This window comes from Triticum aestivum, chromosome 2B, assembly GCF_018294505.1.
Source record: "Triticum aestivum cultivar Chinese Spring chromosome 2B, IWGSC CS RefSeq v2.1, whole genome shotgun sequence".
Classification (NCBI taxonomy): Eukaryota; Viridiplantae; Streptophyta; class Magnoliopsida; order Poales; family Poaceae; genus Triticum; species Triticum aestivum.
Genome location: NC_057798.1, coordinates 14,826,911 through 14,840,554, shown reverse-complemented (window position 1 = coordinate 14,840,554; position 13,644 = coordinate 14,826,911).

Below are 13,644 nucleotides of genomic sequence, written 5' to 3'. Positions count from 1 at the left end.
CGGGAGGAGCACGGGAATAGCAGGTGGAGCGTTGTTTCCCCTGTCGAGGGGATCATGCGGATCTGTCGCTAACGACCAGTCGACTGATCATTAGCACAGTACTTTGGTTAAACAAAGCTAACTAGCTCTATGATTGCAGTTAATATATGATGGTATCTTGGTTAAGCAACGACCATCTTGTATTGCCTCTATTTTATGTAATCTATACGCGGAAAGATGCATCATTCTATTGTATAACAACCATGTTGCAGATGGTGCCAAGATTAAGCCCATGTGATGTGATGTGATGCGATGGGGACAGCTTGGGAGTAGGGACAGACTATATAGTCTAGTGACAAAGAAGACTTCATTCATCTTCCCTCAAGTCGTCAAGTATAGTACTAGTCGTTAGCCATTCATCTGACCGAGCAAATGTTATACAAATTCGACTTGTCTGATAGGAGCCGAAATGCTATTGAAAGGTTGCTTGTCATGTGAAAAGGTTCCAAGTACTTCTGACCAAAAAATTGTTGACGGAGATCCAATCTATAGTGGCCGGCTGCAAGTGGACTAAGATTTTCCAGCTAAGACAGAAGCTACAACTTTTTATCGACAGACGAATATCTGTTTGCTAAAAAGATGGAAAGCAATGCCTAAAGTTGGACTGCAATACAAATTGATTCGAACACACATGCGTACGTAGTGAGATGATCAAATGATGCCATGTGCCCACATCACTTCGTTTTAATTCAACTTTACCAATTACCACTACCGTAGGTTGGTTTAGACACTGACCGGTGACCGCTGAACTCATTCAGTTTTGATTATTGCCACTAAACAAAAGAGAAGGGCGCACCTTCCTAGAGCTCGCCGTCCATACGTACAGCCCGAGGAAGCGGACAGGTGCGGCCACGAGCAAGCATCCTCCTCACCAGACTTGCTTTGGAGCTCGGGGGGACGGGCAGCGGGTTCGGAGAAGCTCCCGTCCATCTGCAAAGGTCGTGGCGACGCCAACAAATTTGGAACCTCCGTACTCTTCACTTGCGCCCACGCGCCGACGCAAGTGGGACGGCCAATTTAGATTTCGCACTATTTTTTCTGGTTCTTTTTTTCTCGAATACTCAAAGCTTGCATATCATTACATTGATAGAAAAAATAGAATGAGTACAGATAGAGATACAACACATGACACGAACACAGACATGCGTGGACATGGTGCCCGAAGTAGAAAGATAAGGGATGCTCGGCCCGAAAAAAGGATACATCACATATAAAACCAGGGACATCAAAGGATACAACACAGACAAGCCTGAACCAAGAACGGCAACGCCGAACCAACAAGAGCACCAACATCTCCAGAACCAAAACCGGGGACACCGTGAGCGAGCAAGACGGCGCCTTCAAGAAGGAACACAACACCGAGACGCGTCGCCATCCGGTCCAGAGGAACCAGACCTAGGGTTTCCCCTGAGCTCAAAGAGGGGCGCAACCGAGAGCCTTGACAGCGCCTCCAAGAAGGAAACGATATCCACAGACGCCGTCGCTGCCAGCATTGGCAAGCCGAGCAGGGATTTCTCCGTGGCCTGAGCCTGAGCAATCCCATAGCCGCCGTATCTGGAGACGAAGATGAGCAAGCCAACGCCGGTCGGAGCCACCACATCAGAAGGGGTTTGGCGGGGCTGCATCTGCCGTCGGAGGGTGCCACCGCCTCTGAATCCATGAGCATTGGATGTGGCAGAAGTGGAGGCTTTGAGGCATACAGCGTAGGGCAGGCGGCGAAGTGAACCACGAGGGGGTAGGGCGACGGCGAACGGCAATGACGGCAAGCAAGGACTAGAGGGATGCAGATCCTGCCGTCGGGTCATCGGGGAGCCAGGCGAGCTGGAAGGAACGCAGCTGCTGGGACGCCGAGGCCGGAGCCGCCCGGCAGAGGATGCCGGCAGCCAAGGACACTGGAGACACAGGGGTCCAAGGTCGTCGGGGCCGGAGAAGCACCAGCAAGTACTCTCCTTGAGGGCTTCATGACTGCCACTAGCACAGTAGACTCGTCGCCACCGCGAGAGCCGTCGCCGTGGCTCGGGGAAGAGGACGGATTTCCGGTTGCCGACCAGCCGAGACGTGCAGCAACTGGGAGGTGGGCGCCCACGCATGAGCTCCTTGACGCGGGGTGGGTGGGTGGGGGAGCGCGGAGGGGACGGATCTGCCGCGCCACTGTCTTCTCGAGGCGCGGCACGACCTTGCTTGCCGACACCTCGGCGGCGGTGCGGCGGAATCGGGTCGAGAGATGAGCGCCCCTGCGGCGGCGGTGGATTTGGGAGCGGGTGAGGGAGTCCTGGGTTAAGGGGTCCTCGGGCATCCGGACTATGTAGCCTGGGTCGGACTGATGGACTGTGAAGACACAAGACCGAAGACTATCTCCCGTGGCCGGATAGGACTCTCCATGGCGTGGAAGGCAAGCTTGGCATGCTGATATGAAGATTCCTTTCTCTGTAACTGACTTTGTGTAACCCTAGTCCCCTCCGGTGTCTATATAAACTAGAGGGCTTAGTCTGTAGAGGCCGATCATAATCATACAGGCTAGACTTCTAGGGTTTAGCCATTACGATCTCATGGTAGATCAACTCTTGTAATACTCATATTCATCAAGATCAATCAAGCAGGAAGTAGGGTATTACGATCTCGTGGATGGCTTGCCTTGTTATCAAGGATGACATCACCTTCGGAGGAGCCCTGGCCCCAGGCCAAACCCTCCGTCTGGGCGGCTTCACCTTAACCGCCCGATCGGCCCTTGAGACAACGATGACTTCTCGGGTCATTGAAAATCCCCTCTGCGTCGATTCCGAATACTCCAAACGGATGGATCCGACGGAGCTATCATCTTTAAACGAGCTCCTCGATCGCATCGCTACAGACTACGATCAGATTGGGCTTAGGCCCGACCAGAGAGAAATCAAACCTCCACCGATCACCCACCAGATAGCGGTTGTAGAGGACCAAAACAACAGCTCACTCCCCATAATGAGGACGAACTATGTTCGAATCTCCGAGCTTGAAGAACTGGATGCTTGTCCGCGGAGCGACACGCCCAACCCTCCGAACCTAGAATTGCATGGCGGGCCCGAAAAATAAGTTAACATCCCGGAGCCCGAACTATTAAGCTCGGAATTCTCGCAAGCTCCGAATCCTAAATCGGGTCATGGTTCGGCTTTATATCCACCCACCCAACCAGCTATACTCGATCTCATGGACATACGACAACTGTCTCAGGAAACAGTCCATCACTTCTGGGCTAGATTCCTCCTTGTCAAGGACAGGGTTAAAGATTGCCGCGATGAAGACGCGATCTTAACATTCTGCAACAATTGCACGGACGAAGGAATCCTCAACGCTATCAATCGTCGTCGTGTTTTAAATTCGCTGACTTGGCAACCATAATACAGAAGTATTGCGCAACGGAAAGCACATGGAATACTTAGGCAGCCCGCTGGGAACCACCAGTTCCCACTCAACCCTTCGTCCGGACAAAAAGGATACACCCTCGTGGGGCACCCGATCCCATAGTAAAAAATACAAGCCCATTATGCGGCGCGGTACCGTTCTGGAGGGATGGCTCGATGGGCCATGCAAAATACATACAACATCGGACACAATACCAACTCACAGCCTTAGAGCATGTTGGATACTCCGGCAAGTAGCCAAGAGCGGCGAGGATATCCTCACCAATAATACCCCAGAACAATATCCCCCGGAAGACGACGACATCTGGGTATTGACGCTCTTCAAGACCTTTGCTTCAAACAATAAGCGAAAAAGGGCACTCCATGACCTCGCCGAAGTGTGCCAAATCACAACAATAAACCCCTGGAACGACACGGGTATAACTTTTAATGCCGGTGATGAACCAAAATCCAGGACAGTCCGGGCACCATCTGCCTTGGTCCTCAATCCAATCGTGGACGGCTTTCAGCTCACTAAAGTGCTCATGGATGACGGCAGCGGACTAAACCTCATTTACGAGGACACACTCAACAAAATGTAAATAGACAGGAACCGCATCGAGCAGAGTAGCACTACCTTTCGAGGCATTATCCCTAGTCGGGAGGCGCGATGCGCAGGAAAAATCACACTCGATGTGGTATTCAGCACGCCGGAAAATTTTCGGTCCGAAGAAATAACCCTCCAAGTGGCACCTTTCAGCAGCGGCTATCACGCCCTATTGGGGCGAGACGCATTTACGCGCTTCCAAACTATACCTCACTACGGGTACATGAAGCTCAAGATGCCGGGGCCTAATGGTATTATCACTCTTGCCAGTGATCCGGACATAGCACTCCGCGCCGAAAACAAAACCGCATCTCTTGCCCTCGAGGCATTATCTGAAGCCCTCGCGGCCGAAGAGCTAATAACACTACGCTCCACGGTGGATAGGGACGACGTAATCCTGGACAAGCGACCCAAATCCACCTCCTTCAAACCAGTAGATGAGATAGTCAAATTTCAAGTTCATCCAACAGACCCCAAGAAGACAGCGTCCATAGGGGCACAACTAGGTCCAACGGTCGACGCACACTACGAGAATTCCTGCGCGAGAACTGGGACATATTCGCCTGGCACCCTTCTGACATGCCAGGAATCCCACACAGGCTAGCCGAACACAGCCTCAATATACTGAAGGGATACAAATCAGTCAAACAAACACTGCACCGCTTTTCCGAACCCAAGCGTCAAGCTATGGGGGAGGAGCTAGCCAAGCTCATCGAGGCCAGATTCATTAGAGAAATAAAACACCCAGACTGGCTAGCAAACCTGGTGATGGTACCAAAGAAGGATAAATCCTGGCGCCTATGTGTCGATTTCAAAGACCTTAATAAAGAATGTCCTAAGGATCCCTTCCCCCTCCCCTGCATCAATCAGATTATTGACGCTACCACATGACACGACTCACTGTGTTTCCTCGATGCATACTCCGAATACCATCAAATCAAAATGAAGGAATTCGACCAACCCGCAACAGCATTTATCACCCCATACGGGCCGTTCTATTTCAATACTATGCCCTTCGGACTGAAAAACGCCGGGGCCACCTACCAACGCATTATCCAAAAATGCCTGGAAAAACAGATCGTCAACACGGTTGAAGCATACGTGGATGAGGTTGTCCTCAAAACCAAGCACGTCGAGTCATTAATAGACGATCTGCATCTCACATTCGACAACCTCCGTGTTGGAAATATGCCCTAAAGGCAATAATAAAAGGATTATTATTATATTTCCTTGTTCATCATAATTGTCTTTTATTCATGCTATAATTGTATTATCTGGAAATCGTAATACACGTGTGAATACAAAGACCACAACATGTCCCTAGTGAGCCTCTAGTTGACTAGCTCGTTGATCAGCAGATAGTCATGGTTTCCTGACTATGGACATCGGATGTCATTGATAAGGAGATCACATCATTAGGAGAATGATGTGATGGACAAGACCCAATCCTAAGCATAGCACAAGATCGTGTAGTTCCTTTGCTAGAGCTTTTCCAATGTCAAGTATCTTTTCCTTAGACCATGAGATCGTGTAACTCCCGGATACCGTAGGAGTGCTTTGGGTGTACCAAACATCACAACATAACTGGGTGACTATAAAGGTATACTACGGGTATCTCCGAAAGTGTCTGTTGGGTTGACACGGATCGAGACTGGGATTTGTCACTCCGTATGACGGAGAGGTATCTCTGGGCCCACTCGGTAATGCATCATCATAATGAGATCAAAGTGAGCAAGTGTCTGGTCACGGGATCATGCATTGCGGTACGAGTAAAGTGACTTGCCGGTAACGAGATCGAACGAGGTATTGGGATACCGACGATCGAATCTCGGGAAAGTAACATACCGATTGACAAAGAGAATTGTATACGGGGTTGTTTGAATCCTCGACATCATGGTTCATCCAATGAGATCATCGAGGAGCATGTGGGAGCCAACATGGGTATCCAGATCCCGCTGTTGGTTACTGACCAGAGAGTCATCTTGGTCATGTCTACATGTCTCCCGAACCTGTAGGGTCTACACACTTAAGGTTCGGTGACGCTAGGGTTGTAGAGATATTAGTATGCAGCAAACCAAAAGTTGTTCGGAGTCCCGGATGAGATCCCGGATGTCACTAGGAGTTCCGGAATGGTTCGGAGGTAAAGAATTATATATGGGAAGTCGAGTTTCGGCCATCGGGAAAGTTTCGGGGGTCACCGGTATTGTACCGGGACCACTGGAAAGGTCCCGGGGTCCACCGGGTGGGGCCACCTATCCCGGAGGGCCCCATGGGCTGAAGTGGGATGGGAACCAGCCCCTGGTGGGCTGGTGCGCCCCCCTTGGCCCCCCTGCGCCTAGGGGGAACCCTAGGGGAGGGAGCGCCTCCACTTGCCTTGGGGGGCAAGGCACCCCCTTGGCCGCCGCCCCCCCTAGGAGATCCCATCTCCTAGGGCCGGAGCCCCCCTGGGGACCCTATATATAGAGGGGGGAGGGAGGCAGCCGCACCCTTGACTTGGCGCCTCCCTTCCCCCTTGCTACACCTCTCCCTCCTGCAAACGCTTGGCGAAGCCCTGCCGGGATCCCTGCTGCATCCACCACCACGCCGTCGTGCTGCTGGATCTTCATCAACCTCTCCTTCACCCTTGCTGGATCAAGAAGGAGGAGACATCACGCTGACCGTACGTGTGTTGAACGCGGAGGTGCCGTCCGTTCGGCGCTAGGATCTCCGGTGATTTGGATAACGACGAGTACAACTCCCTCAACCCCGTTCTCTTGAACGCTTCCGCTCGCGATCTACAAGGGTGTGTAGATGCACTCCCCTCTCTCGTTTCTAGATGAACTCATAGATTGATCTTGGTGAACGTAGGATTTTTTTTATTTTATGCAACGTTCCCCAACAGTGGCATCATGAGCTAGGTCTATGCATAGTTCTCTTTGCACGAGTAGAACACAAATCTGTTGTGGGCGTAGATGTTGTCAACTTTCTTGCCACTACTAGTCTTATTTTGCTTCAGCGGTATTGTGGGATGAAGCGGCCCGGACCGACCTTACACGTACGCTTACGTGAGACGGGTTCCACCAACTAACATGCACTAGTTGCATAAGGTGGGTAGCGGGTGTCTGTCTCTCCCACTTTAGTTGGAGCGGATTCGATGAAAAGGGTCCTTATGAAGGGTAAATAGAAGTTGACAAATCACGTTGTGGCTTTTTCATAGGTAAGAAAACATTCTTGCTAGAACCCTATTGCAGCTACGTAAAAGATGCGACAACAATTAGAGGACGTCTAACTTGTTTTTGCAGCAATTGCTTTGTGATGTGATATGGCCAAAAGTTGTGATGAATGATGAAAGATATATTGTGATGTATGAGATCATGTTCTTGTAATAGGAATCACGACTTGCATGTCGATGAGTATGACAACCGGCAGGAGCCATAGGAGTTGTCTTAATTATTGTATGACCAGCGTGTCAATGATTTAACGCCATGTAATTACTTTACTTTATTGCTAAACCGTTAGCTATAGTAGTAGAAGTAATAGTTGGCGAGCAACTTCATGGAGACACGATGATGGAGATCATGATGATGGAGATCATGGTGTCATGCCGGATACGAAGATGATCATGGAGCCCCGAAGATGGAAATCAAAGGAGCTATATGATATTGGCCATATCATGTCACTACTATTTGATTGCATGTGATGTTTATCATGTTTTTGCATCTTGTTTACTTAGAACGACGGTAGTAAATAAGATGATCCCTCATAATAATTTCAAGAAAGTGTTCCCCCTAACTGTGTGCCGTTGCGACAGTTCGTTGTTTCGAAGCACCACGTGATGATCGGGTGTGATAGATTCTAACGTTCACATACAACGGGTGTATGATAGATTTACACATGCAAAACACTTAGGTTAACTTTACGAACCTAGCATGTACAGACATGGCCTCGGAACATAGAGACCAAAAGGTCGAACATGAGTCGTATGGAAGATACGATCAACATGGAGATCTTCACCGATGATGACTAGTCCGTCTCACGTGATGATCGGACACGGCCTAGTTGACTCGGATCATGTAACACTTAGATGACTAGAGGGATGTCTAATCTAAGTGGGAGTTCATTAAATAATTTGATTAGATGAACTTAATTATCATAAACTTAGGCTAAAATCTCTGCAAAAAATGTCTTGTAGATCAAATGGCCAACGCTCATGTCAACATGAACTTGAACGCATTCCTAGAGAAAACCAAGCTGAAAGATGATGGCAGCAACTATACGGACTGGGTCCGGAACCTGAGGATCATCCTCATAGCTGCCAAGAAAGCATATGTCCTTGAAGCACCGTTAGGTGACCCACCTGCTCTCCCAGCACTGCAAGACAATTTGAACGTTTGGCAGACACGTGCTGATGATTACTCCCTCATTCAGTGCGGCATGCTTTACAACTTAGAACCGGGGCTCCAAAAGCGTTTTGAGCAACACGGAGCATATGAGATGTTTGAGGAGCTGAAAATGGTTTTCCAAGCTCACGCCCGGGTGGAGAGATATGAAGTCTCCGACAAGTTCTATAGTTGTAAGATGGAGGAAAATAGTTCTGTCGGTGAGCACATACTCAAAATGTCTTGGTTGCACAACCGCCTGTCCCAGCTGGACATTAACCTCTCGGACGAGGCGGTCATTGACAGAATCCTTCAGTCGCTCCCATCGAGCTACAAGGGCTTTGTGATGAACTACAATATGCAGGGGATGGTGAAAACTATTCCTAAAGTATTTTCAATGCTGAAGTCAGCAGAGGTAGAAATAAAAAAGGAACATCAAGTGTTGATGGTCAATAAAACCACCAAGTTCAAGAAAGGCAAGGGTAAGAAGAACTTTAAGAAGGACGGCAAGGATGTTGCCACGCCCGGTAAGCCAGTTGCTGGGAAGAAGTCAAAGAATGGACCCAAGCCTGAAACTGAGTGCTTTTATTGCAAAGGGAAGGATCACTGGAAGCGGAACTGCCCCAAATACTTACCGGACAAGAAGGCCGGCAACACTAAAGGTATATGTTATATACATGTAATTGATGTGTACCTTACAGTGCTCGTAGTAGCTCCTGGGTATTTGATACCGGTGCCATTGCTCATATTTGTAACTGAAAGCAAGAGCCGCGGAATAAGCGGAGACTGGCGAAGGACGAGGTGACGATGCGCGTCGGGAATGTTTCAAAGGTCGATGTGATCGCCGTCGGCACGCTACCTCTGCATTTACCTACGGGATTAGTTTTAAACCTCAATAATTGTTATTTAGTGCCAAGTTTGAGCATGAACATTGTATCTGGATCTCGTTTAATACGAGATGGCTACTCATTTAAATCCGAGAATAATGGTTGTTCTATTTATATGAGAGCTATGTTTTATGGTCATGCCCCGATGGTCAATGGTTTATTCTTAATGAATCTTGAACGTAATGTTACACATATTCATAGTGTGAATACCAAAAGATGTAAAGTTGATAACGATAGTCCCACATACTTGTGGCACTGCCGCCTTGGTCACATTGGTGTCAAGCGCATGAAGAAGCTCCATGCTGATGGACTTTTAGAGTCTCTCGATTATGAATCATTTGACACATGCGAACCATGCCTCATGGGCAAAATGACCAAGACTCCGTTCTCCGGAACAATGGAGCGAGCAACCAACTTATTGGAAATCATACATACCGATGTGTGCGGTCCAATGAGCGTTGAGGCTCGTGGAGGATATCGTTATGTTCTCACTCTCACTGATGACTTGAGTAGATATGGGTATGTCTACTTGATGAAACACAAGTCTGAGACCTTTGAAAAGTTCAAGGAATTTCAGAATGAGGTAGAGAATCAACGTGATTGAAAGATAAAGTTCTTACGATCAGATCGTGGAGGAGAATATTTAAGTCATGAATTCGGTACGCACTTAAGGAAATGTGGAATCGTTTCACAACTCACGCCGCCTGGAACACCTCAGCGTAACGGTGTGTCCGAACGTCGTAATCGCACTCTATTGGATATGGTGCGATCTATGATGTCTCTTACCGATTTACCGCTATCATTTTGGGGATACGCTCTAGAGACAGCTACATTCACTTTAAATAGGGCTCCGTCTAAATCCGTTAAGACGACACCGTATGAATTATGGTTTGAGAAGAAACCTAAGCTGTCGTTTCTAAAAGTTTGGGGATGCGATGCTTATGTAAAGAAACTTCAACCTGAAAAGCTCGAACCCAAGTCGGAAAAATGCGTCTTCTTAGGATACCCTAAGGAAACCATTGGGTATACCTTCTACCTTAGATACGATGGCAATATCTTTGTTGCCAAGAATGGATCCTTTCTGGAAAAAGGGTTTCTCTCGAAAGGAGTAAGTGGGAGGAAAGTAGAACTCGATGAAGTACTACCTCTTGAAATGGAAAGTAGTGCAGCTCAGGATAATGTTCCTGTGGTGCCTACACCGACTGGAGAGGAAATTAATGATGATGATCAAGGTACTTCGGATCAAGTTGCTACTGAACTTCGAAAGTCCACAAGGACACGTTCCACACCAGAGTGGTATGGCAACCCTGTCCTGGAAATCATGTTGTTAGACAACGGTGAACCTTCGAACTATGAAGAAGCAATGGCGGGCCCAGATTCCAACAAATGGCTTGAAGCCATGCAATCCGAGATAGGATCGATGTATGAAAACGAAGTATGGACTTTGACAGACTTGCCCGATGATCGGCGAGCGATAGAAAACAAATGGATCTTTAAGAAGAAGACGGACGCGGATGGTAATGTTACCATCTATAAAGCTCGACTTGTCGCTAAGGGTTATCGACAAGTTCAAGGGGTTGACTACGATGAGACATTCTCTCCCGTAGTGAAGCTAAAGTCCGTCCGAATCATGTTAGCAATTGCCGCATACTATGATTATGAGATATGGCAGATGGATGTCAAAACGGCATTCCTTAACAGACATCTTAAGGAAGAACTGTATATGATGTAGCTGGAAGGTTTTGTCGATCCTAAGAATGCTAAAAAGGTGTGCAAGCTCCAGCGATCCATTTATGGACTGGTGCAAGCATCTCGGAGTTGGAACATTCGCTTTGATGAGATGATCAAAGCATTTGGGTTTATGCAGACTTATGGAGAAGCCTGCGTTTACAAGAAAGTGAGTGGGAGCTCTGTAGCATTTCTCATATTATATGTAGATGACATACTTTTGATGGGAAATGATATAGAACTATTGGACAGCATTAAGGCCTACTTGAATAAGTGTTTTTCAATCAAGGACCTTGGAGAAGCTGCTTACATATTAGGCATCAAGATCTATAGAGATAGATCGAGACGCCTCATAGGTCTTTCACAAAGCACATACCTTGATAAGATATTGAAAAAGTTCAATATGGATCAGTCCAAGAAAGGGTTCTTGCCTGTATCGCAAGGTGTGAGATTGAGCTCGGCTCAATGCCCGACCACGGCAGAAGATAAAGAAGAGATGAGTGTCATCCCCTATGCCTCAGCCATAGGATATATTATGTATGCCATGCTGTGTACCAGACCTGATGTAAACCTTGCCGTAAGTTTGGTAGGAAGGTACCAAAGTAATCCCGGCAAGGAACATTGGACAGCGGTCAAGAATATCCTGAAGTACCTGAAAAGGACAAAGGACATGTTTCTCGTCTATGGAGGTGACGAAGAGCTCGTCGTAAAGGGTTACGTCGATGCTAGCTTTGACACAGATCTGGATGACTCTAAGTCACAAACCGGATACGTGTATATGTTGAATAGTGGAGCAGTAAGCTGGTGCAGTTGCAAGCAGAGCGTCGTGGCGGGATCTACATGTGAAGCGGAGTACATGGCAGCCTCGGAGGCAGCGCATGAAGCAATATGGATGAAGGAGTTCATCACCGACCTAGGAGTCATACCCAATGCGTCGGGGCCGATCACTCTCTTCTGTGACAACACTGGAACTATTGCCCTTGCCAAGGAACCCAGGTTTCACAAGAAGACCAGGCACATCAAGCGTCGTTTTAACTCCATCCGTGAAAATGTTCAAGATGGAGACATAGATATTTGCAAAGTACATACGGATCTGAATGTCACAGATCCGTTGATTAAACCTCTTCCGCGAGCAAAACATGATCAACACCAGAACTCTATGGGTGTTCGATTGATCACAATGTAACTAGATTATTGACTCTAGTGCAAGTGGGAGACTGTTGGAAATATGCCCTAGAGGCAATAATAAAAGGATTATTATTATATTTCCTTGTTCATCATAATTGTCTTTTATTCATGCTATAATTGTATTATCTGGAAATCGTAATACACGTGTGAATACATAGACCACAACATGTCCCTAGTGAGCCTCTAGTTGACTAGCTCGTTGATCAACAGATAGTCATGGTTTCCTGACTATGGACATTGGATGTCATTGATAAGGAGATCACATCATTAGGAGAATGATGTGATGGACAAGACCCAATCCTAAGCATAGCACAAGATCGTGTAGTTCGTTTGCTAGAGCTTTTCCAATGTCAAGTATCTTTTCCTTAGACCATGAGATTGTGTAACTCCCGGATACCGTAGGAGTGCTTTGGGTGTACCAAACATCACAACATAACTGGGTGACTATAAAGGTATACTACGGGTATCTCCGAAAGTGTCTGTTGGGTTGACACGGATCAAGACTGGGATTTGTCACTCCGTATGACGGAGAGGTATCTCTGGGCCCACTCGGTAATGCATCATCATAATGAGATCGAAGTGAGCAAGTGTCTGGTCACGGGATCATGCATTACGGTACGAGTAAAGTGACTTGCCGGTAACGAGATCGAACGAGGTATTGGGATACCGACGATCGAATCTCGGGCAAGTAACATACCGATTGACAAAGAGAATTGTATACGGGGTTGCTTGAATCCTCGACATCATGGTTCATCCAATGAGATCATCGAGGAGCATGTGGGAGCCAACATGGGTATCCAGATCCCGCTGTTGGTTACTGACCAGAGAGCCGTCTCGGTCATGTCTACGTGTCTCCCGAACCCGTAGGGTCTACACACTTAAGGTTCGGTGACGCTAGGGTTGTAGAGATATAAGTATGCAGCAAACCGAAATTTGTTCGGAGTCCCGGATGAGATCCCGGATGTCACGAGGAGTTCCGAAATGGTTCGGAGGTAAAGAATTATATATGGGAAGTCGAGTTTCGGCCATCGGGAAAGTTTCGGGGGTCACCGGTATTGTACCGGGACCACCGGAAGGGTCCCGGGGGTCCACCGGGTGGGGCCACCTATCCCGGAGGGCCCCATGGGCTGAACTGGGATGGGAACCAGCCCCTGGTGGGCTGGTGCGCCCCCCCTTGGCCCCCCTGCGCCTAGGGTTGGGAACCCTAGGGGAGGGAGCGCCTCCACTTGCCTTGGGGGGCAAGGCACCCCCTTGGCCGCCGCCCCCCCTAGGAGATCCCATCTCCTAGGGCCGGAGCCCCCCTGGGGACCCTATATATAGAGGGGGGAGGGAGGGCAACCACACCCTTGACTTGGCGCCTCCCTTCCCCCTTGCTACACCTCTCCCTCCTGCAGACGCTTGGCGAAGCCCTGCCGGGATCCCTGCTGCATCCACCACCACGCCGTCGTGCTGCTGGATCT